Here is a 26,166-nt window from a genome sequence, read left to right on the forward strand (position 1 = left end):
ACTGTAATCAGTTCTCCCTGAAGATAAAAGTGAAACATGTTGGAGAAGATCCGTGTTGTGTAATTATTTCAGAAACTTCTTCTTATATATATATATATATATATATATATATATACACACATGTATACGTGATTAGTGACTGATGTTTGAGGATTTTGTTTGGGGAACGCTATCGTTTTAGGCCCATTGTTTCTTTTCAAACATATTTTCACGAGACGCCATCACATTTTATTGCTTCTATTATTACCTACTTGGCCGTCAATTTGAGAAAAATAGACACGCTTGCTTTCCTGACCAATGTTATGACTTTATAACAATCTTAAATATGCATGTAAATATATCTGTGTAATTAAGGCAATCGTTATACTGAAACTTTAATCAGCAGACAGAGACATTTTTATTTACAGTTGTATTTTATATTTTTATTTGCAAAGACCCAAAATATATTTCTAATAGGGGATCCTATTTCCCCTGCATCATACACATACCGATTGAAGGCTGCTGATTAGTTTTCAGTTCCCCCTAAACGTTACACTTATACAAGTATTTTGAATGAGTCTGTGATCTTGAGATGCAACTTTGATATTTCCACTATTACACGTACTGCTGGTTCCAACAAACCGTGTGAAGTAGCAAGACATAGCTGTATTGCCATGGCCGGCTATATGTCTTCCCTCTCCTTCCATACATAATTTCAGGGATAAGAGAGAAGGACATCCAAGACAGACAGTACTAGTCGATAATGCAAGGTGAGTTGATACTCCGAATCAAATCAGTTATTTGTTGTGTTTATTGTACTGCCGGGTCCTCGCTTGTATCAATTGTTGGTCACACATGGTACTGACATTAGTAACATGGTGTTGCACCATCCGTCTTTCAGGGCGAGTGGCTCTGTATCCTGTTACTGGGTATGGGGTTTGTCAAGGAATTTATGATGATAAGACACTCATCAGATGAACGACCAAATATCTGGGTTTTCAAGCAACATAACATTTGCACCACCTTCCATGAAGGACAGTTACGCTTCTTTAGAAGATGCTTTTCTACCAGTATGTTACACAAAAGAGCGACACAGAAGGGGTAACAAAGGGATCACTCAGCTACCGTCTCACCATCCGCACAATGATGAACAACATTCGGTATTATCTGTCACTGCTGTCAAAATGTCCAAATATTTCGTTTTTCAATCAGGCGCGTGATCTTTTAACGACTGTGCGGAATGCGTTTGAGTCTTCTTCACCTGTCTGATGAAGCTGAAGATATTGGTGGATGACTGAAAACGTTCAAAAAGTTCAAAGGTAGGGCGAACGGGATTGTTTCCATGTGTGAATGTTAATCAGACAGCAAACGATATGCAGAATGTGCATGTAATGTACAGCTTCGGAACTTAACAAGTGAAAATAATAGAAGGATCTCACCAAGATCACATGGAGCATGTTAACTATTCTTCACCATTTCTTCAATGCTTGTTAATGTCAAGTGTAGGAATAGGACAATACTGAGATGTTCTTCCATTATAAGTGCTGTTCAGTATCAATGATCAAAACACCACCACTGCTGCTGAGCTATAGAAGAACATGGATACGGGCAAACTGCTATCGCGAACCAATTACAGCGTAGGGAAGTGAATTGTGTTTACCGTAGATGAGGCTTGACATCAAAGGACCTGGGCTTGTATGAATACATTATTGTGTTTACCGTAGATGAGGCTTGACATCAAACGACCTGGGCTTGTATGAATACATTATTCTTGAATGTCACGCTGCGATCAATGACTAAGTCATATACATGCTGTCTGACTGACCATATCATTCGCGCCGTCTTAGTGGCTCATGGACAATGGTGTAATTATCTCTTGACGTTAGAATATATACGCCAGCTAAATAATGGCGACTCTGTACAAACATATACCACAATATGACAGTGGTCAGAATTCCACGTACGAGGTATAATGAAATCGATAACGACCATTTCACCATTGCATTTGAGAACGCTTTATTCTCTTTAGTCAAAAAAGGAATAAAATCAAATCTAATTCAATGCGATACCTAAACACTGACATTTCTTTCTACTCAGAAACCATCGACGTACTTAAAAATGGCTGCCGATAACCCATTGGAACATTAACAAACATGATTTTTTTAATTCATTTTTTGGGGGGGAGAGAGGGGGGGGGGGAATATATTGTACCAACAGGCTCATTTTCACCAGTAAAACAATGTGAAGACAAAATTGGACACTTAAGAGAAATGGAGGTAAGTCAAGTTCAGCGATGCTGAAGTTCGGGATGGAGAGAATTATGAACCGTTATCAATCTTTCTTAAAACTATGCATTTTTATTATTGTTTTAAACGAATAAGAAGTTACGTAACTAATCCTTAGCTTCGATAAATTGTTTATATACACAAAAAACTTAATTAAGCACCCTGTATTTTTGCAATGATAGGTTTTCATCACGTACCTAAACTTCTCGTGGTGACCACGATGGAAAACATGAGTTTTTCTGACCCGTATGATCCTTTGACTCATAAAAAACGACAAAATGATTGGAATCCATGTTGATTTCTCATTTTAAAAGAAACACACACTGATTTTCATACAAAATCATGTCTGTACAAGTATGGCCCTGAAATGTTTAATGTTGAATTCATTGGTGAATGTGAACATTCAAAATGTCATTTTGCGTGTCGAACACGATTCAAGGTCAATACCGAGTGTAACCTCCACGTGACTGTATGACAGCAAGCACTCTCCTCCTCATACTCCCTGTCAGTATCCTGATCCTCTGAAGGGGCAGTCTACACCATTCCTCGTGTAAAGTAGCTTCCAATTGGGCCAGGTTCTGTACAGGAGGACAAGAAGTTGTCATCCATAAAGTTGTATGTCCCAGATATGCTCCAACGGGCTAAGATCGGGGCTCATTCAATCGTGAGATTTGTCAGAGGGTGCTTAACTAAGTTCCTTGTGTATAGTTTGTTACCTTCTAAGATTGCTGCCCTATCCAAGTCCGGGTATATCTTATAACAAGAGGGACACCGTTTACTGCAGGCAGTATAAATGAAGACAAGTATGAATGTACATGAATATGTCAATTTAACAAAAGAATTCGACGTAATGTTATCGTATTAAGGTTTAAAAATAGTACACTATTGAATTCCATAATTATTACATTATGTTATGCATCTAAATATACAGCAGGGCATAGGATCTCAGTTTCACCATAGCAGCACAACAGCTCGGATTCTTGGTCTGTGTACTCCACAGCCGACGTACGGTGACTCGAAGAGCGTCCTCCAGGGCATGGATTCTAGCATTCAGGCATCTGTTTCCAGTGAAGAGCTGTTCAGAGTCAACGAAGCACGTTTCACTTCTCAGCTCGCTCCTCTGAAGTCATATCACCTCGTAGGCCAAGGAAATCATTTTGACGAGACAACCATCAAGGTTATTGTCTGACGTGCTTCTCTACTGGAGCTGTCACAGTTCTACACTCTACCCCTTGAATAGTAGAGTAGTCCTCATAGAATTCGGTCTCTGTGGACTGACTGCTACAACCTGAAGCCAGACTTCATCCATCTTGTCAGAGGTAACTAGGGAAGCGGCGCACGTCGGTGAAGCATGTTCACATCTGGAATTTCTTCGTAGCCCTTAGTTAGATGTAGTCGTACATTGTGTGTAGTGGGAGAAACACCGTCGAGTGTTGGTGTTGGGTCACTGCGTTAGGGACATCGACGACGTCGAAGTCGACGTCAGGCACGATGGCAGCAGGCTGGTGGTTGTGATCTTCGTCTGTGAATGACCTCATTTGCAGTGGTTTGCAACTGCAGTAAACGTATTGTCACTCCAATATGAAGTTTCGTTCTTCTTATTAGAAGATACTACATTTGTCACAATCCATTAACACGCCCCACTTATCTATTGCAGAGAAAGATCCATTGGAACACTGCTCTTTCAGAATAACATTCATTGACAATTCTAGTCAGAATAACATTCAGTGAAAATGTGACCAGTCTAGTAAGAACGAACATTTACCAATAAAGTTACTTTTATCGACACTCATTTGCAAATGGCGTGAGAGCGATCTTGACATGTCAAGTGAGAATGATAGTTATTGAAGCAGGTAGATTGACGCTCACTCAGAACAAAGGGATCCAAATATTCTTTTCACAGAGGCAAATGTTTCTACAAAAGGTAGTTTTGAGGAAGCATTCCATTTCTATATTGCAAAACGAAATTGCATGATGATCCTGTTTTAAAACATATTTATTTGGCAGAAAGCCAACTTAATTTTTATAATATTCTTAACAATATTTAACACCATACTTGTCAGATAGTTTTATTCGCTTTTCTTACGGGAAGATGGGGGAATTTACAATTCACCTGCTTTGAATGTGACGTGACAGAAAGTTTCGTCGTCACTTTAACCATCTGGCCCGGCGACTTCTCAACTACTTCCTGATAGTTGTGTCACGTGTCTGTGTGTCTCATTACATGCATGTTAAGTGACATTCAGCGTCTACTAAACAGTTTAGGCCCGAGGTTCCAGTCTGGTAAGTGGGGATGTCAGGTGTCAGACAGTGATTCCAGATGACCAGAGAGTGGACACCAGCATTAACAGCGACCATTAGGAGACAGTTACAGTCCTCGCGGGCATTGGACGATTTTGTAGAAAGCCGATGGAACGTTATATGGACTTCGCATATAATGTATGAGGCTCCAATAACTATAGATAAATGCGCCATACATGCAGAACCACACGGAATATCAGAGCAGCACATATATATCAATTAGAGTTGTATTTCGTTATCTCCACATTTCCATAGAATAGACAAAATACCACATGATCGAACGTACCCCAAGAAGGACACGCGTGGCCATACATCACTGTTAGTTATACTGTAGGAACAAATAGCTGAACCGTGTATGTACAATAGTATTAAAAGTATCGTAGATTGTACATGTATACTGAATATACTTGGTAAGGGTCTCATATCATTATACACCTTAAAGATAATATTTAGATCACAGTATCTTTCTATATAAAATGGAAGAAGCCTTTGTTCACTAAAAGCAGAACTGGGAATCTGTTCCGTCACATACAAAGTGAGCAGTTTAAAACCATCACTTAAGCAACCAGACCTCGATTAATGAGGCGACCAGGGCACACTTCTCCTGTAATGATCCAATGTGGTAACTGTCATCAACTAGCTGGCTCAGACTAGGTTTTACAGCTATGTTTGGGCACTCCATGTTTTAGGTGAATGACAGGAAACAATAACAAGGTCTGTGGAAACATGACGCGGATGTGTGAGGCAGGAAGAACATGTCACTCTTTAGTTGGCCAGTCTTTTGTGTGCTGAACATTTACTTCAGTTTGTCGTCGAAAAACGATTGAAAGAGCAATCTACGAGCTCCAAACCGTTTCCTTATTAACACTGTGATTGCCAACATGAAACAGAACAGCTAAATTCTTGATGAAGACATCCTGCAAATGGCCCGTCAAACTGTTAAGGCTTAAATAATGTTCTCCCTGTCCAATACGCCATTCTTGAGCAAATCTCAGACGCTCCGCCTTTGGACATGAATGCACTTTTCAATGGTGAAGTATGTCTTTGAAGATATTAGTACAGAAGACATTAACGTCTGCATAAATGCCATAAAAGCTTTGAAATTAACTGTTTGTACCCATTTAGGTACTGTGCGTAGCTAGGCACAACATTAGCACTGTTTTTACGCCATATACTTACTGTGCAAAAGTAACACCCGTTCTTCTTCTTGGCAATCTCTTCCTTTGACGGGCTTTTCTCAGCATTAACATAGTGCTATGTACTACCGTAATTACTTTATTATGGCGCAGGAAACAGGAAACCTTCCACGTATCATTCTAACCTGTACATCGGGCATGTATATTTCTGTCAGGGAAAGGACATATCCCTCATCGTTTATTCAGTATATGTGCCATCTCCTTTGACAACGAGCCACTATGTACTGCTGATGTGCAGTGGGCAGTGTGTAATATCTGTCAAATTTCCTGTCTTTCCGATTTCAATTGACAGGAAAATAGTTTAACCTTCCCAGTAAAAAAGACAATTTTATTATAACATGCAAAAGTAAAATGAAGCAACAACGCAAGTTTAGAACAAACATTTTTTAAACATCGGCATGAAGGACATCGGTAAACATTTGTTGCCATAATTATTTTTGTTAGAATATGCTTTTTTCAGGAACAAAATAAATTCAGCAGATAATCATATCAATTTTGCTTACTTTGAAGAATTGTTACTGAAATATAGAGGGTGATAATTCGGCTACTTCATGAATATATAGAAGTATTCTTCCAGTTGCACTCCGTCACTTGCCACGTGTCTTCTTCAAAGTGTAACTGTTTTTATCAGATCAAAGATAATCCCTGGACAACACATTCTCACCTTGAGAGCACTATTCAGAACATAAAAAGACCCATCCAGCCATGAAGGATTCACACTGTAGCAGAGGCAAAGCTTCCCACTGCCCTTACACTTTTAAAAAAGGCCATCGCGATCGAATTTTAAGGAAATACGAAATGTATAAGAGTTGAATATCGTCAAAAGTTCCTTTGATGTGTTCTTTCTTTCAGAGAATTGAGTGACAAGAATCCAGTGAAAAGATAGTGTTTCATGAGAGGGGATCGAGCATAAGAATTCTCCGGTGTTAAATAAGGGATAAAAATAGCCAGTGTATGAACCAAAAGTCGATGAGTTACGTTACTCATAATTTGTTTTAGACAAAAGACACTGTTGCGTGACCTTACCCCGGAAATGACGAAGCAGTAGTCGACTTCCGGCCAGTGATGCCACCGATATGCCCGTTTGAACGAATACCGTGTTACTTGTTTCAGTTATTTCGGGAAGTATTTTCACCGTCATATCGATTTAGTAGCTACAACGGCATGATATATTCATCTTGTATCTGATAATGAGTATATTTTTCTGTAAGTATGAGTTGGGCAGTGTTTGTGGATGTTGCAGCAAATCCTAGCAATAATCACTCTACAGATAGACATCCCGGTATAGTATCACGACATAGATCGGGAAAAGTAATATGTATACATTGATTTCCAATTGAAACGTCCATTCACAAATATATATTGTTTTAATTATAAGGAGTTCCGAGTTATCTGATGGACCATCTGCCTCTATGTAGAGTTTCTGTAGGTTGGATCCGCGCCAGGAGCAGTACTTCAGTTATATAATGGCGTGTCCACTTGATGGAAGTGATGCAGGTCTACGACGGTTACTACTCTGGTAAGTGCCCTCATCTCATTTGAGAATTGTATCAAGATTTTAAAAGGATCGACTTTGCCAGCTGCATCGAATTCATTGCCCATCTGATGTTACATTTAATTTTGTTATTGATTTAATATCTTCTATGTCAGTTTAACAATGCACAAAAAGCAAAGAATATTTCAATATCGATATTAACCGAAAAGCTATAGCACAGATTTTCTTGTAAAATCATTATCGAAAAATTTAAAAGGTCATGCATAATTCGATTTTTACAAAATTGAATCAATTTCGAGTGGCTTTGTTTTGACATCAATTTTGAGTCTGTTTTGGATTATGGAAGATTTCATGTTCACGACTAATGCATTTCCTTAAAAAGGACTTATCACTTGCTGGCATCTGGCTAGCTCATCTCTAAGCTGCACCACACAAAGGTTTAATCGCTTTACAACCTTGTGTTTTACCACTCAGAGCACTATCACGGGAACACATTGAGGTGAACACCACGTCAGCGCTGTCCAGACTGTTACTACAAACGTCAACAGGCGCTACTTTCAATACTTGGCACTTGTTCCGGGAGGTCTTTCGCACAGCCGAATCATAAAACAAGACTTTGGTCAACAAATAACACTTGTACTGACCTGTGGGGTGGTATCTATTTCCTAGGTGAACAAACACACGGAGACGGAAGTGCACCAGTTGTTTCTGAGTCAGGACGACGGGTTGAGTATATCTATCAAGTCACTTTGCAACAACAATAGCAAGGGTTATACTAGCACTTGCAACAAACTCTCTACACTCGTGTAATGACACCTTCTCTGTATACGAGTACAGTACCAGTACAACAGTTATTGTTGACGCATATTACATTGTCTGTTAGTTTGAACGTTTCCCTTTTTCGCACCATGGTTTTCAGGCCGTGAGTTTGAAACCAACATTATAACCCATGGTCGGTCGGTCAACATCAGGAACTGCTTTCCTTTCACACACATATGAAAAACCGTTGAAGCGTTTTCAGAGAGTTAGACAATTTTAATCTTATGATGAAACGTGCAGTGACTTCTGCCAGAACCATGTAAACTACTACGACAGTGTTGTTGAAACAATCAAACCAAATTTGATTAATAAATTGACATTTCGAAAATACGAACTTTTTGTTCTCAAGGAAGCAGCACAAGCTCATTGATGATCAGAAAGAACCCCACAGTTTACGGGCGAGGGGAATGATGACTGATCTCTGTGTGTTAATGTTGTGGCACGACATATCCTTCTATGGCTTGCGAGTATGGATATGTGTCGTACATGTCACGGGATCGGTTCCTGAAACATCACATTAAACATATCTCGAATCAGTTGTGAGTGAGTTGTGTTTTAGGGACCGTTCATAATGTCGGGCTGTATGGGGTGGGGTGTGTGATGATCATGATTTTAGGGAGGTCAGCAAGTTTGTACGTATAAATATTAAAATATAATGTTTAAATATTTTTGAAAGGGGGAGGGGGTGGTCGTTGATTTCGTACATGACATGAAAGGGGTCACTTACTTTGTACAGAAATTTTAGGTAGGGTCGTTCACATTGAACATGCTTGTCCGTAAAAACTATCATCACCACCCCACCCAAGCTATAAATTATGGGCGGTCCCTTAACTTTGTATTTCAGCGTTTCAGTGCGAATTTAGTGGAGGAGGATTAATCAGTTTGGTTGAAACCCACGAGCCCGGGTACGATGCTGACACCACTAGAAACTTGTTGGGATCGAACTGGGACTCGATGTCACAATCACAGGCTTCTGATATGCCTAGGAAACCAAACTCGACAGCGTTTTAGACGAATGGGCCACCCAATCCCCTTTGTCCGTAACTATGGTAAGCGGTACGTGTAGAACAACAAAGCACTATTGTATAGATTGTTTAAACATTATATAAAGTTGAAATATTTCATATGCTGGCGGAAACCAATCATAACAAATTACGTTAAAATACAACTGGTATGGATTTTTCAGCTTTTCTAGGCGATAATAACATGCAAAATACTTCGTGTTAATGACCATGATGACCCTGCACGTGCATCTCCGTCGTGACATGCATAAAATACCATTAGGGACCGTTCATAATCTATGGATAGATGGGGTGATGATGATTTAAAGAGGGAGGGGTGGGAGGTCATCAATTTTGTGCAGATAAATATTTTAAAAAATATGCCTAAAAAATATGGGAAAGGGGAAGGGGGGGTCATTGATTTTGTACATGACATGCAAGGGGGGGTCACTTACTTGGTAAATATATTTTAGGGGAGTCATTCACATTGTACATGCTTCTCCATCACAATCATCACCCCCACCCCACCCCCTTGCCATAAATTGTGAACGGTGCCTTAGTAAGATGTTCGTCACACATTTAGACTAATCGCAGGACGGTTATTTGTTGAAGTATTCAACTATGACTGACACCTTTGTCAATGGCCAAACTCCGTAAACGGTATGCCGAAAATGAGTGGTTCATGCAGCTGGACTGACTAAAAGCTTTCGTTGTCTGTCGTACTGGGGCGGTATCAACAGGGACCTCTCACATTCTCAACAACCACGTGTAACATCCTATTTATTTGGTTCACCTGCACAATCGGCATGAGACTCCAACTTTGACAGTCTGCAGAATCCCTGGCTTATTAGCGAAATGACCGTGAGGAATCGATTACGAGTGTTTAACACCGGCCATACGTGCAATTTTGCAGCCACATCGTGGGTCTGAACGCCTGGCTCAGTCAAGGCAACAGCTGACGTTCAGGCTACAAAACCCAATGGTGGTCCTATTCACAGATGAGCTACGTTGAATGTTGAGAGCATGTTTATAGACGTCCGATGAAAGGTTGCACTGATGCGGGGGTTGTTCAACGTTCTGCACTGGGAGGTCACGGACGGAAGGTTGCACTGATGCGGGGGTTGTTCAACGTTCTGCATTGGGAGGTCACGGACGGAAGGTTGACAACTGTACGCTACACACTGTAGATATTTGTCTCACGTCATCCCATGAATACCTCACCACTTTACATCAGGGCAATACTTGCCCTCGCGCTACAAGTGGCAGACTTTGTCGGACAGGTGAACACCCCCTCCTGATCTTTACGTGCTGCTCTGTCATCTTACATGTTTGGGATGAAATGAAAAGTCGTTTACGAATCAGCGAGATACGTTGGTAGAGTTGCCATAGGCCTTGGTTCAGATTTAAAATGACATCCCATAAGCTTTCCTCAACAATCTGCTAATTGTGGTCATACCAGATGCTGACTAGTAAACTGACAATTGACCCTAAACGTCGTTCATACGACTTGTGGTGACAATGTCATGATAGAAATTTGTTTCGTGGACATCAATACATTGTTCTGTTGCATCATCGTTCACATTTGCGTTTATTTATTTTTTTATTATTTCTCATGATAGTCAGGGATGCACAGGAACAACTCAGGCTATTACAGATTGTAGTCCTGCTAGCTTAATGCTGTTTCACCCTGGCCAAGTTCTCACACTACACTGGCATCAGTCTCAACGATGCGTCCTGACAGTGCTGTTCAAGAGCCTACAGCACCGAGCTCTGCTGATAACCTGCTCCGTCATATTGTGATCCATCATATGCCCCCAAGCTTACATGCAAATGTTCCCATTGTTAGTAATCTAATCTGTCTCTTCCTTTTCATGTCAATAATGCCAAGCGATAAGGAGCACATATCAGCCCTTAGACGACAACACGTGTGTTATTGAATGTATGCCCGTTGTTCAGCAGGTACATTAACAGAATAAGCTGATGAACAAATGAGGTTTGTTTGTCGAGAAGGTACGGATGTATATGCCTCTTGTACAGGAAAATATGGATGCCTTTCATAAATGAACGTTAATTATAAGCCAGTTTTATGTTACATTTTGCCTTGGAGAAGAGAGGTTTTATAGGATAGCTCCCCAGTAGATTCCCGAAGCCGACTAAAGACATTGGATGCTTAGGAATAGTGCCTTTGCTGATTATGTGTCGATGTGATATTGATGTATTAACGTAATTATTAGAGTGCGCATATATACACGAATAACAGTAGTAGTTGTAGCACCCGCAGAAGCTAGTAGTAGTAGTAGTAGTAGTAGTAGTAGTAGTAGTAGTAGTAGTAGTAGTAGTGGTAGTAGTAGTAGTGGTAGTAGTACAATATTAACTGATACATGATGCACTACATCCAGCCAGCCAGAATAATATTATAAAACATTTTATACAATAAACACACATACACATATATTGGGAGAAGAAACAATAACAGATGACTCGATTCCAAAGCTTAAGGAGAGATGGTGTAGCTAGCGAAAGAGCGAAAATGAATCAGGGTCAAGATAGTTTATTGTACGTAAGGCCTCCCGCCCGTATACATGTTTTAATACTATGTATACTGGTTGGAGAAAAATGAATCAGTATATCGCAATTATGTAATTGCATAAACATGGCAACTGCTTTCTCTTGAACGTATTAAAAAGCTTCGAGGTAAGAATTCTATCCGTAAATTATCATTTTTTTCATCGCATATATTATCGAAAATTAATTTGTTTTCCTCACACACACACACACACACACACACGCACGCACGCACAAAATTATACCGTAAGTCCAAAGAAATGCCATATATTAATAAGATATGTGTTACAAAATGACATTCACAATATTTTCATTACCTCTCTGATAGTTGTAAAAATACCACACTACTGATCACAGGATATCGAGACAAGAAAAGAGGGTCACTGAATTGAAATGTTTTTGAAGACGGCTTATTTTTAACCAATTATGTCCCATGAGAAACTAATTCAAACACATTTATGTTTAATTTGGCTATTGTTTCGAAAAAAATATATTTTAAGCTCACAATTAAATTAATTCGTCCAATTAGAAATAGAAATGTTGCCCCTAGTAAAAAATATTGAAAGCCCTTTCAATAGAGACTGTATCTTTTCTCTGAATTTTCGGGGGTGTAATTGTCCGTTGCATCAAAAGTGTAGCAGGAACAGACTTATCTGATGGCAGACCTACATCTTTATCTGGCGTCCGGGAACAGGAAGCATCTTAACGTCAAACAAAACTAAACCAAATTACCCTTAATTAGCTTTTCGTCTCGGAATATATCGCCAACAATCAAACAGTTCTTATTGCTCTTTCCCGACATCAAGTCTCGCCTGAACTCATCAACATCAGAGTTAAGGAAAACCCAGTGTGCCTTTTTTGTATGTCACATTGCTCCTTTCCGAAGAAATATGTCTTACAGGTATATATTTCGGGTATTGTCAACAACGTCTTCGTCTTCATCAAATATTGATAATTCATTTTTCATTTACCTGTCTAAGCCGTTATATAGTTAAAGTTGACTAACTGTCATTAAACTATCAAACCTCAGACTGGTGAAACGATCACTGGCAAGGCAAGTGCTGCATCTGAAATGTCACTTCAGAATAACGCATCCATCTTCTAGAGATGCTACATTCACTCACCCCAAGATCATAACACATGCCGTCAAAAAACAAAACAACGACATGTAATTAACGGTAAAACATACAGCTACAGCACGATACATGTGTATGCTTGTTGTCAGGTTGTGTGCTGTGAACGTCATGTCCTGTATGCATGCCATGGTTTGTATATAATGTGGTTTGGTATGCCTGTAATGTCCTTTGGTTTGCATGTCAAGATGTGGGACTTGTGCAGGATCTGCACAGAAATAATAACACATGCAGTTGTGCACAGTATGCAGGACCTACTTCATTGCTAGGTAATTACAACAATAACGATTCATTGTGCGTAATTAAATCTATGGGGTGATTTAGAACAATAGTCACTGGTGTGTGGCCTGGTTTCCTGTATATGCGATTGTTGAACATGTCTAGGTTCTCTACATTCCTCGCTCATTAACTGCTTCACTGAATGAGTTGGGAACTAATTACCTCTTTTATCCAGAACATTTCTCATCATATTTAGAAGCTTGGAGTTCAAGAAGAATGTTCCAGCTGGAATCTTTAGGAATGGCGGACAAGTATTCTAACTAATAGGGCCCAACAACGATCGGCTTTAGATATTGACGTTTAAATAAATATTTTCTTAAAAGTTTCTTACAGCTTGACGTAAATGGGTGACATCGACTGATGTGTGATACCAGCAGATGCCGATACCAACAGGATGCGAGATTACCAGTGTGAAGATGATATACATTTATATCGTGGGCGAATACTACGAGTAAATAACACTATAATACGTCCTATACAAGACTGACTGGAGACAAGTAATGTCAAGGACGCCTGGCTAGAGGTCGATAGAGTTACACGGGCTGCTACGACAATGGTTACGCCAGGTGTTATATTCTTACGTTTGTGCGTAATCGCCGAAGTTGCATCATTTTTTGGCATGTAATCTTCCTCCTCCACTCTTCACCAGCTGCATGCTATATTAACAGTAATTTTGGGGACAGAGAAGAGCTTAATTGCCGTATATTACTGGCCACTCATTATCCAGTGCAAACAGATGACTGAACTAACGATCAAAATAGTTTTGAGCAGACAGCATTAATCTGGAGCAATGAGATATGCCGTCGGAGTAAACCGCATTCTTCAAGTACTAATCAATGTAACACATTAACTATATTGATCACATGTAAAAACGTATGTATCTAATAATGAAATTGATCAGTGGAGTTTGCCGTAATAAATCACTTTCAAATATTGGACTAGGAGCAACGGCATCAGATATATCAAGTTCCAATTAAGCTATATTTTAACACCCCAAGCAGTGACAGTGATTGGCAAATGCTTGGTTCATCCTGCCCCTTGAGCCCCGTGGCCGGTCTATTTCATCAATTACTGGTGCCTTATGGATACGTGCAGTATATCATGTTTGTGATGATATACAAACTATATGTGGAGTTAAAGCTGTTCTATCAATCACACTGCATAGGTATACACTTCTCATGAACGCTCTGAATTACAATTCTAAACAAGAAAAGTTAAATTGTCTGAATAACTCGTTTAAAACCAACCACTTACAAAACCAAGATTACGAAAGCAGTCTGTTTTCAATTATTTTGGTGACACTACATAGGTTGTAGATTTGGAAAAAAACTAATAGTCATGATTTTCGTAATGACATTAGAGCAATGCCAAAATATTCTGGCTTCTCTTTAAGTGACAGGTACATATCAGGCTGTCGTTAACCGGATTTGTGCTTATTCAGGTATTTGTAATAGTCCTTTTGTGAATAACAGTCACTATTGTCGGGCTAATGACTTTTAAAAACAACCAAGGCATTGTTGTACATTGGGTACATTGGACATGATGAGTTTGTTATATTCAGCCTGACATTCTTATTGAAAGGTAACAAACAATTGTCACGTACAGCGTGAACCAGTAGACATTTTAGAAATTCGTATTTTAACATCAAGAACCGTGAGTGCATTAACAAAGCTGATATTCATTAGTATTCATTTGTATCCGAGTTGATAGAAGCATAATACTGAATATAAGTGCCAATATTGAATACTGACTGAGTTGTAGTGGTACATGGCTTACCAACTTAATCAAAACTAGATGCTTTTAGATTTATAACATTTACTTTTAAAATAAATATTTCCGACAAGTGAAGATTTACCTCCAATTCAAGACGACGGAACAACATCAATTCTATAACATGAATAGACTCTATAACAAGTCGTACTACAGGCGTACACATCTTATTATGTGTGTCTTCTCTCGGTCTTACGGTTGCTGAGAAGAAGATTTTAAATTGTTTTCTGAGTTTAAACTTTCACAAAATTTGAAAAAAAGTTGTTTATTTTTTTTCTTCCAATCTGAAAATCCAATTATGTTGACGACTACAATACGGACGGCAGTTCGGAGATCAAAGGCACTTACAGGGGCGCTCTGCTCCAGCAAACTGAGTCTCAGGGGGTCAGAGTGAGTCTTAGGGGGGTGTCCGAAAACTCAAATTGTGTCGTGAATATGATTCACCCTTACCCTAAAAGGAAACCAGTGGCAGCAATCTCGTCTATTCTACATTTGGACCTATGGTTAATATACGCGAGTGACAAAAGTAAACCACACGTCTGTGTAACATATCTATATGATATTCCATCAGTATACGCTTACGTCGAACAATGCCCCAGAAGTTCCAGACTGTGGTGTCTACGTTTCAGGGACAGTCGCACAAGTTCTTTCTTACGAAGATTTCAAAAAGCGTCATGACTCTTACCCAAACGTTGTTTGAATCTAGGTTCATCATTCAAGGCTTAAGAAGAGCTTTAAAAGATTTATGGCGACATTTGGGGAACATTTCCAACATCTGACGCATCAGTGACGAAAATGATGTCCAATGCAATTCCATATTTTCACTGGTACCGTGTTTTGTCCGTGTCATGTTCCCGAAGAATTTGTCTTTGTGTCTATGACGGGTGCCACCGATGAGGCAGGCTACGATCACCTCTTTGAGAACTCCTGGTATCATCATATCTACATATTGTATCATGTAGGGATATTCCAAACAACGTTGAACTTTGCAGTGAGGTGAGGTGAAATAGGGTTTAACGTCGTCCTAAGATTATTTCGATCATGTGACAACGTGCATGCGTGTGTATGTGTGCCTGCTTGCAGTTGACTTGGGTTGTACTCTTTGCAGTCAGTGAATGTTTAATGTTTTATTAACCACATGGCTCTGCTATGGTTATCTGCTACTGAACAATTAGAAACAATGTTTCTACACATCGCACACACAGAAAACTACAATTGGTCGATCTTCTAGTTTAGTTATATTTTCGCCATTGAAAACGTCTTAAATTTGTAACAGTTCTGATCCATTCAATCCAATTGTGTGACCCGTGAAAACGGGGTTAGAATTAGTCTTCAGGAAACCATGGTAAGAAGGATCGGGTGGTCAAACTCGTTGACTTTGGCACATCCCATCGTATCCCAACTGCGTAGGTCGATGTTCATGCTGTTGATCACTGGATGGTCTGTTCTAGACTTGATTATTTACAGACCGCCGTCATATAGCTGGAATATTGCTGAGTGCGGCGTAAAACAACAAACAAACAAACAACAAACCTGCTCGTGTACAAGATCTCCATGCTCACACATTGTTGCTATCAATGTCAGAAGCGTGGTTTGTTTCCATTTCTAACATCGAATAGGGCGTTGGTTAAACATGAAATATACGTCCTACATCTCCTCAAAACGTATCAACAGTAAAAGCTGATAATATTATTACAACAGACTCAAATCATGTGCGAGACTTAACGTGAAAGTCTCTGAACATGAGTCAGAAACCCAGTTGTCTTGATGTTTTACTGACAGGGAAGATCACACATGTAGAGTGATAAAAAGGTTTGGAGCAATATGATCCTCTGAACACAAGTGAGCAGGAAGATTACACGCGATGCAGCTGTTATGGAACAACAATCACGTTTTCTATAAATATAGAATCAAACCCGTGATGATCATGTCATACGGTGTTTGTGTACAGAGAGGTGAGTTGCTTAACTGTACGCTTCCCTCGCCAGTAATCACTTATACGTGATGATGATATAATCCCCAACAGCATCATCAGACGCGAACTTCGTAAAGCCTGTATTAAGTGCACGGTTGGTTGGTTGGTTGTTTAACGCCACACTCAGTAATATTCCAGGTATATGGCGGCGGTCTGTAAATAATCGAGTCTGGACCAGACAATCTGGTAATCAACAGCATGAGCACCGATCTACGAAACTGGGATACAATGTCATGTGTCAACCAAGTCAGCGAGCCTAACCACACGGTCCTGTTAGTGGCCTCTTACGACAAGCATCCGTTACCGAAGATCAATTCTAACCCGGATCTTCACTTCTAACCCGGATCTTCACGGATCATTAAGTACACAGAAAGACACGTATCTTCTGTCAGTATTACGTGTATGTGTTTACAAAGCCGTTACATGGAAACGAAAGTAACAACACTAAACCTTCAAAGTAAACAGTAACCTTACATGCAAACGAAAGTAACAGCACTAAACCTTCAAAGTAAACAGTAACCTTGATTACATGGAAACGAAAGTAACAACACTAAACCTTCAAAGTAAACAGTAACCTTACATGGAAACGAAAGTAACAGCACTAAATCTTCAAAGTAAACAGTAACATTACATGGAAACGAAAGTAGCCACACTAAACCTTCAAAGTAAACACTAACCTTACATGGAAACGAAAGTAGCCACACTAAATCTTCAAAGTAAACAGTAACCTTACATGGAAACGAAAGTAGCCACACTAAACCTTCAAAGTAAACAGTAACCTTACATGGAACGAAAGTAACAACACTAAACCTTCAAAGTAAACAGGAACCTTACATGGAACGAAAGTAACCACACTAACCCTTCAAAGTAAACAGTAACCTTACATGGAAACGAAAGTAGCCACACTAAACCTTCAAAGTAAACACTAACCTTACATGGAAACGAAAGTGGCCACACTAAACCTTCAAAGTAAACAGTAACCTTACATGGAACGAAAGAAACAACACTAAACCTTCAAAGTAAACAGTAACCTTACATAGAAACCAAAGTAACAACACTTAACCTTCAAAGTAAACAGTAACCTTACATGGAAACGAAAGTAACAACACTAAACCTTCAAGGTAAACAGTAACCTTACATGGAACGAAAGTAACAGCACTAAACCTTCAAAGTAAACAGTAACCTTACACGGAACGAAAGTAGCCACACTAAACCTTCAAAGTAAACAGTAACCTTACATGGAACGAAAGTAGCCACACTAAACCTTCAAAGTAAACAGTAACCTTACATGGAAACGAAAGTAGCCACACTAAATCTTCAAAGTAAACAGTAACCTTACATGGAACGAAAGTAGCCACACTAAACCTTCAAAGTAAACAGTAACCTTACATGGAACGAAAGTAACAACACTAAACCTTCAAAGTAAACAGTAACCTTACATGGAAACGAAAGTAACAACACTAAACCTTCAAAGTAAACAGTAACCTTACATGGAAACGAAAGTAGCCACACTAAACCTTCAAAGTAAACAGTAACCTTACATGGAAACGAAAGAATTAACAACACTTAACCTTCAAAGTAAACAGTAACCTTACATGGAAACGAAAGTAACAACACTAAACCTTCAAAGTAAACAGTAACCTTACATGGAAACGAAAGTAACAACACTAAACCTTCAAAGTAAACAGTAACCTTACATGGAAACGAAAGTAGCCACACTAAATCTTCAAAGTAAACACTAACCTTACATGGAAACGAAAGTAACAACACTAAACCTTCAAAGTAAACAGTAACCTTACATGGAAACGAAAGTAACAACACTAAACCTTCAAAGTAAACAGTAACCTTACATGGAAACGAAAGTAACAACACTAAACCTTCAAAGTAAACAGTACCACTTACATGGGAACACTAACACAAATCGCAACATAAATAATAACATTGACATTTAAACGAACTAAGAAAACACGTTATCTCGTCCCTCAACGGAAGTAGCAACACATCAACCCACTAACTCATGTGCCACCAACAACCTGTACACATAGTAACAATAACCGTGAATGCAAGTAACAGGCAAGAAGCAAGGGTAACCCAATACGTCAACAGCAACACTAACCCGACGACGACGACGACGCAGGTATTAACACCATCCAGGAGACACAGTTAGGAACACAGATAGTGTTACACACTAACAACATAAAACACCAACATCTCCATGTGAGGAGCAATATAGTAACCAGGCAACGCAAAAAGCAACGGTAACTAGGCAACATAGGTATAAGTCCACGCAGCAGCAATGCATCTTAGTAAATAGCAACAATACCTGACAGACCAGGTGCAACGGTAACCAATCAACCCCAGCGGCAAATGTAACCCTTCAACGGAAGTAGCGATAAAAGCCACATAACCCTTCCCACCATGGAAACCAACTAGGTTGTAGATGCAACAGCACTAAAACTACAGACAGGAAAAGACACGTGGGCAACCGGGTGCTATACTAGTGGATGGTGCCGGAGCTGATAGAGGCGTAATTTAGGTTTCACGTATGGGTTAGGTTGACAGACGCAGTTACATTGACGAGTGCATGGTTTGTGATACGTCGTTGGGTTATCATATCAATTATCACTGACAATGTCACATATAATACAATAATTGGTTGACGTATACATTATAATGTTCCGTTCTGTGACACATGTAAATTACTTGGCAAGTATCGATTACCCCTCTTGCTCCTGTAGGATGGCACCTAAAGGATGTGGATAACTTCGGTGATTCCTACTTCACAAACAACCCTTATTATGCCACACCACCGGTACCTGTAGTACACAAGAGTGTGTACATTGTGCCTAGTCCACATGGCGTGACAGTGGGCACGTTGTAGTACACAAGAGTGTGTACATTGTACCTAGTCCACATGGCGTGACAGTGGGCACGTTGTAGTCCACATGGCGTGACAGTGGGCACGTTGTAGTACACAAGAGTGTGTACATTGTACCTAGTCGACATGGCGTGACAGTGGTCACGTTGTAATTTCTTTGTTGTGCTCACGACGGGTCAGTTAATGGACAGCCTTGGAAAGTGTGTTTCACTTCGAAAAGGCAATGTCTGTTAGAACAGACCGAGAGTTGATACTGTTTCGCTAGTTATATACGGGTAATGTCTTCGGAAATTAAGCTTTTTCCCAATGGACATAGCGAGAACATTGGACTTTGTTCTATAAAATATATGAAACTACGATACTCTAACGAAATAACCTGAGATCGACCACGGTGCAACTGAAAAAGTATTCTCGTCAATAGCTTGAACTGTGCATTGCCTTAAAGACTTGGTAAATAGCTGATAAATGTTCTGGTGTCTTGGGTACGTTTCTCTCAACATACACCCTGTTCACCTCTATAGCTGGGATAGTAAAACTACAAACAAACCCCTCTACAGTATGGTTTACACCTACGCGATGTCCGACCATCCATCTACAGGAACTGAGCTCTACACAATGGAACGCTAGATCAACAAAACACTGACGCCCATCATCATCACAAATCGGGCACGGTAACTACATTGACACATGGAGCCATGAACATAAGAGTTTTGAACAAAATACAATATGTTATTAATACCTAACATCATCTATTGTACCATTAATTTCAGAGATAATGTTTTTTCCATATTCCGAGTGACGATTTGTTTTTTCCGTTACGATCCACAGTCGTCGCAAGCCTATGTTAAAGTGTAAACCTTACGATAATCACATCGCTTTGTGGAAAATGGCACAGATGTATACGGCACATTCTGTGACAAAGTTCATTGTTATTTCAATAAGACATAAGTATTTCGTGGAGGAAATTAAATCAACTTCTCCATGGAAGTTTGATTTAGATTATGTTTGCGTTTCAGTTTTTTCGCGTCAAACACTGACACCATGCTTAGGTTCACAATGTTTATGGTACATAACGTCTTGCCAAATCCTTCCTGTTGCACCGAAATAACAAAGCTTCTGACTCCGGAGAGGTGTTGAAACTCTAATGGCCCCAGCCATGTGGTTGAAAAGAGGTTAGTCCCAGTACGAAGTCCTGCCTACATATTGAGTGAAATCATCGTATGCTTTAGAACAGAGGCCATACAACGATATGGTCTCTATGTATAACGACTGTTTAAAGGGTTCTCACTGAGAAGGAACTCGTAGACGACGATTAGTGCATGAATTGGGTTTAAAGCAGTTACAACCTCTTTTCATTTATATATGGGGACATGAGATTGTGGTGGGGGCGGAAGATGCATTTAGTACTAATGGACCAACGATCATATGCAGGGTGAATCTGGTTTCCAAGCCTACAGTCAGCTGATAACACACGGTTACGTGACTGCGATTAAAGGGTTTGTGGTACCTGAGGGGGCTTTCTTCTGTACCACCTCCAACTTTGAGCAAATACGAAGGATGTAACATAAAGCTGCCACCGATTTCAAACTCCATAATCTGAGGGACGGCTTTAGTAATGTATCAATCAAAAAACACCAGATAATGTGTATATATCCACAAAAGAATATGACTTCCTCAACGATTGACCTGAGCCAATAGAGCCACACCACGAATGCCATTATCCCAAGTATTTGGTGTGTGCATTTTCAATATTTCTACGTACACTGAACGTTATCTTTCTCCGAAAATATCAAAGGACGTGGCTCCAGATTTGTCTGAATAGGGCTACAACATTATAGTTCTTAGTGAAGCTTTCAACATGTTTTATGGAAGACGTTAGGAACACATTTGGCACATTTCAGATACAAAATTGATGCCCGATGCAGTGCCCTATTGTGATCGTTATCGTGTGTTTTTGTATTGTATTGCCATTGCATGTGTTTTGTATAGGTACCCGCCGGGTACCTTTTCAACGCGGGTATGTTTTCAATCTTACACCGGCATGGAGACACAAGACTTGTGTACAGGTGCATTGTCCTAGTAGAACAACACACCGTGACGTGGGGCCTTGATGATTTCACGCACTTAATTAAGCAAATTAGCATCCATGTAAAAAGCGGACTTTTTCGGTAGTCCATGTGAAACCAAAGCCACCAGCTTCTGAGCCAATGGAACACACGTTGCCTTGTTCGGAAGAAGAGACTTTTAGATGTTGCCACTGCTTCGCCAGGTGTTTAGTTTTAGATTGATACTGACACGTGAAGGTACCCGCTAAAGGTGACAAGTCAACTGTTGGAGTGATCCCTTTCTGCATGGAATACCTTTTGACGGTGCAAGAACGAGTTTCATCCAGTTTTATCCCCAGGGAATACCTAGTCACTTTCAGTTTCGCAGATCTGTTATGTGTGCTTGTTCATTTGGCTGAAATGACGTGCTAAGTCTACACATACATATTTCGTAGTTAGTTTCAGAATTACAGCATTTGGTGAAATGTAACGAAATTATCAGTACAGAAGCATAGGAGTTAAAATGTATTAATCTGTTACGGTATAAGATACGGGGTGCTTAGGTGTTCATCGTACGTAATGGCCACTTGCGGGTGGTGAACAAGAAGACTAATGTGATGGCCGGTATTCATCATATGTGATGACCACTTGCGGATGACGTACAAGAAGATTTATGTCATGGTCAATATTCATCACATGTGATGACCACTTCAGAGTGAAGTACAAGAAAACTTATGTGATGACCAGTTTTCATCATATGTGATGACCACTTGCGGGTGGTGAACAAGAAGACGAATGTGATGACCAGTATTCATCATATGTGATGACCACTTGTGGGTGGTGAACAAGAAAACTGATGTGATGACCAGTATTCAACATATGTGATGACCACTTGCGGGTGGTGAACAAGAAGACTAATGTGATGGCCGGTATTCATCATATGTGATGACCACTTGCGGGTGATGTACAAGATGATGTATGTCATGACCAGTATTCATCATATGTGATGACCACTTGCCGGTGGTGAACAAGAAGACTAATGTGATGGCCAGTATTCATCATATGTGATGAACACTTGCGGGTGACGTACAAGAAGATTTATGTCATGACCAGTATTCATCATATGTGATGACCACTTGCGGGTGATGTACAAGATGATGTATATCATGACCAGTATTCATCATATGTGATGATCACTTGCGGGTGGTGAACAAGAAGACTAATGTGATGGCCAGTATTCATCATATGTGATGACCACTTGCGAGTGACGTACAAGATGATTTATGCCATGGCCAGTATTCATCATATGTGATGACCACTTGCGGGTGACGTACAAGAAGATTTATGTGATGACCAGTATTCATCACATGTGATGACCACTTGCGGGTGGTGAACAAGAAGACTAATGTGATGACCAGTATTCATCATATGGGATGACCACATGCGGGTGACGTACAAGAAGATTTATGTCATGGCCAGTATGACCACTTGCGGGTGGTGAACAAAAAGACTAATGTGATGACCAGTATTCAGCATATGTGATGACCACTTGCGGGTGACTTACAAGAAGATTTATTTCATGGCCAGTATTCATCTTATGTGATGACCACTTGCGGGTGGTGAACAAGAAGATTAATGTGATGACGAGTATTCATTATATGTGATGACCACTTGCGGGTGGTGATCAAGAAGACTAATGTGATGACCAGTATTCATCATATGTGATGACCACTTGCGGGTGGTGAACAAAAGGACTAATGTGATGGCCAGATGTTCATTGTACATATTGACCACTTTCGGGTGACGTACAAGAATATTTATGTGATGAGCAGTATTCATCATATGTGATGACCACTTGCTGGTGGTGTACAGGAAGACTAATGTGATGACCAGTATTCATCATATGTGAAGACAACTTGCGGGTGGTGAACAAGACGACTAATGTGATGGCCAGTATTCATCATATGTGATGACCACTTGCGGGTGACGTACAAGATGATTTATGCAATGGCCAGTATTCATCATATGTGATGACCACTTGCTGGTGGTTAACCAGAAGATTTATGTCATGGTCAGTATTCATCATACATATTGACCACTTGCTGGTGGTAAACAAGAAGACTAAAGTGATGACAAGTATTCATCATATGTGAAGACAACTTGCGGGTGGTGAACAAGACGACTAATGTGATGGCCAGTATTCATTATATGTGATGACCACTTGCGGGTGACGTACAAGATGATTTATGCAATGGCCAGTATTCATCATATGTGATGACCACTTGCGGGTGACGTACAAGAAGATTTATGTCATGACCAGTATTCATCATATGTGATGACCACTTGCGGGTGGTGAACAAGAAGACTAATGTGATGACCAGTATTCATCATATGTGATGACCACTTCAGAGTGACGTACAAGAAGATGTATGTCATGGCCAGTATTCATCATATGTGATGACCACTTGCGGGTGACGTACAAGAAGACTCATATGATGACCAGTATTCATCACATGTGATGACCACTTGCGGCTTGTGAACAAGAAGATTAATGAGATGACCAATATTCATCATATGTGATGACCACTTGCGAGTGACGTACAAGAAGACTAATGTGATGACCAGTATTCATCATATGTGATGACCACTTGCGGTTGGTGAACAAGAAGACTAATGAGATTACCAGTATTCATCGTAAATATTGACCATTTGCTGGGGGTGAACAAGAAGATTTATGTCATGGTCAGTATTCATCATACATATTGACCACTTGCTGGTGGTAAACAAGAAGACTAATGTGACGACTAGTGTTCATCATATGTGATGACCACTTGCTGGTGGTGAACAAAAAGACTAATGATATAACCAATATTCATCATATGTGATGACCACTTGCGGGTGACGTACAAGAAGACTAATGTGATGACCAGTATTCATCATATGTGATGACCACTTGCGGATGGTGAACAAGAAGATTAATGTGATGACCAGTATTCATTATATGTGATGACCACTTGCGGGTGGTGATCAAGAAGACTAATGTGATGACCAGTATTCATCATATGTGATGACCACTTGCGGGTGGTGAACAAAAGGACTAATGTGATGGCCAGATGTTCATTGTACATATTGACCACTTTCGGGTGACGTACAAGAATATTTATGTGATGAGCAGTATTCATCATATGTGATGACCACTTGCTGGTGGTGTACAGGAAGACTAATGTGATGACCAGTATTCATCATATGTGAAGACAACTTGCGGGTGGTGAACAAGACGACTAATGTGATGGCCAGTATTCATTATATGTGATGACCACTTGCGGGTGACGTACAAGATGATTTATGTGATGACCAGTATTCATCATATGTGATGACCACTTGCGGGTGACGTACAAGAAGATTTATGTCATGACCAGTATTCATCATATGTGATGACCACTTGCGGGTGGTGATCAAGAAGACTAATGTGATGACCAGTATTCATCATATGTGATGACCACTTCAGAGTGACGTACAAGAAGATGTATGTCATGGCCAGTATTCATCATATGTGATGACCACTTGCGGGTGACGTACAAGAAGACTCATATGATGACCAGTATTCATCACATGTGATGACCACTTGCGGCTTGTGAACAAGAAGATTAATGAGATGACCAATATTCATCATATGTGATGACCACTTGCGAGTGACGTACAAGAAGACTAATGTGATGACCAGTATTCATCATATGTGATGACCACTTGCGGTTGGTGAACAAGAAGACTAATGAGATTACCAGTATTCATCGTAAATATTGACCATTTGCTGGGGGTGAACAAGAAGATTTATGTCATGGTCAGTATTCATCATACATATTGACCACTTGCTGGTGGTAAACAAGAAGACTAATGTGATGACCAGTATTCATCATATGTGATGACCACTTGCTGGTGGTGAACAAAAAGATTAATGATATAACCAATATTCATCATATGTGATGACCACTTGCGAGTGACGTACAAGAAGACTAATGTGATGACCAGTATTCATCATATGTGATGACCACTTGTGGGTGACGTACAAGAAGATTTATGTCATGACCAGTATTCATCATATGTGATGACCACTTGCGGGTGACGTACAAGAAGACTAATGTGATGACCAGTATTCATCATATGTGATGACCACTTGCGGATGGTGAACAAGAAGACTAATGTGATGACCAGTATTCATCATATGTGATGACCACTTGCGAGTGACGTACAAGAAGTTGTATGTCATGGCCAGTATTCATCATATGTGATGACCACTTGCGGGTGACGTACAAGAAGACTAATGTGATGACCGGTATTCATTATATGTGATGATCACTTGCTGGTGGTGAACAAGAAAATTTAGGAGATGACCAGTATTCTTTATATGTGAAGACCACTTGCGGGTGGTGAGCAAGGAGACTAAT

Source organism: Haliotis rubra, unplaced genomic scaffold (genome assembly GCF_003918875.1).
Source record: "Haliotis rubra isolate DU_JTF1 unplaced genomic scaffold, ASM391887v1 Scf536, whole genome shotgun sequence".
Lineage (NCBI taxonomy): Eukaryota > Metazoa > Mollusca > Gastropoda > Lepetellida > Haliotidae > Haliotis > Haliotis rubra.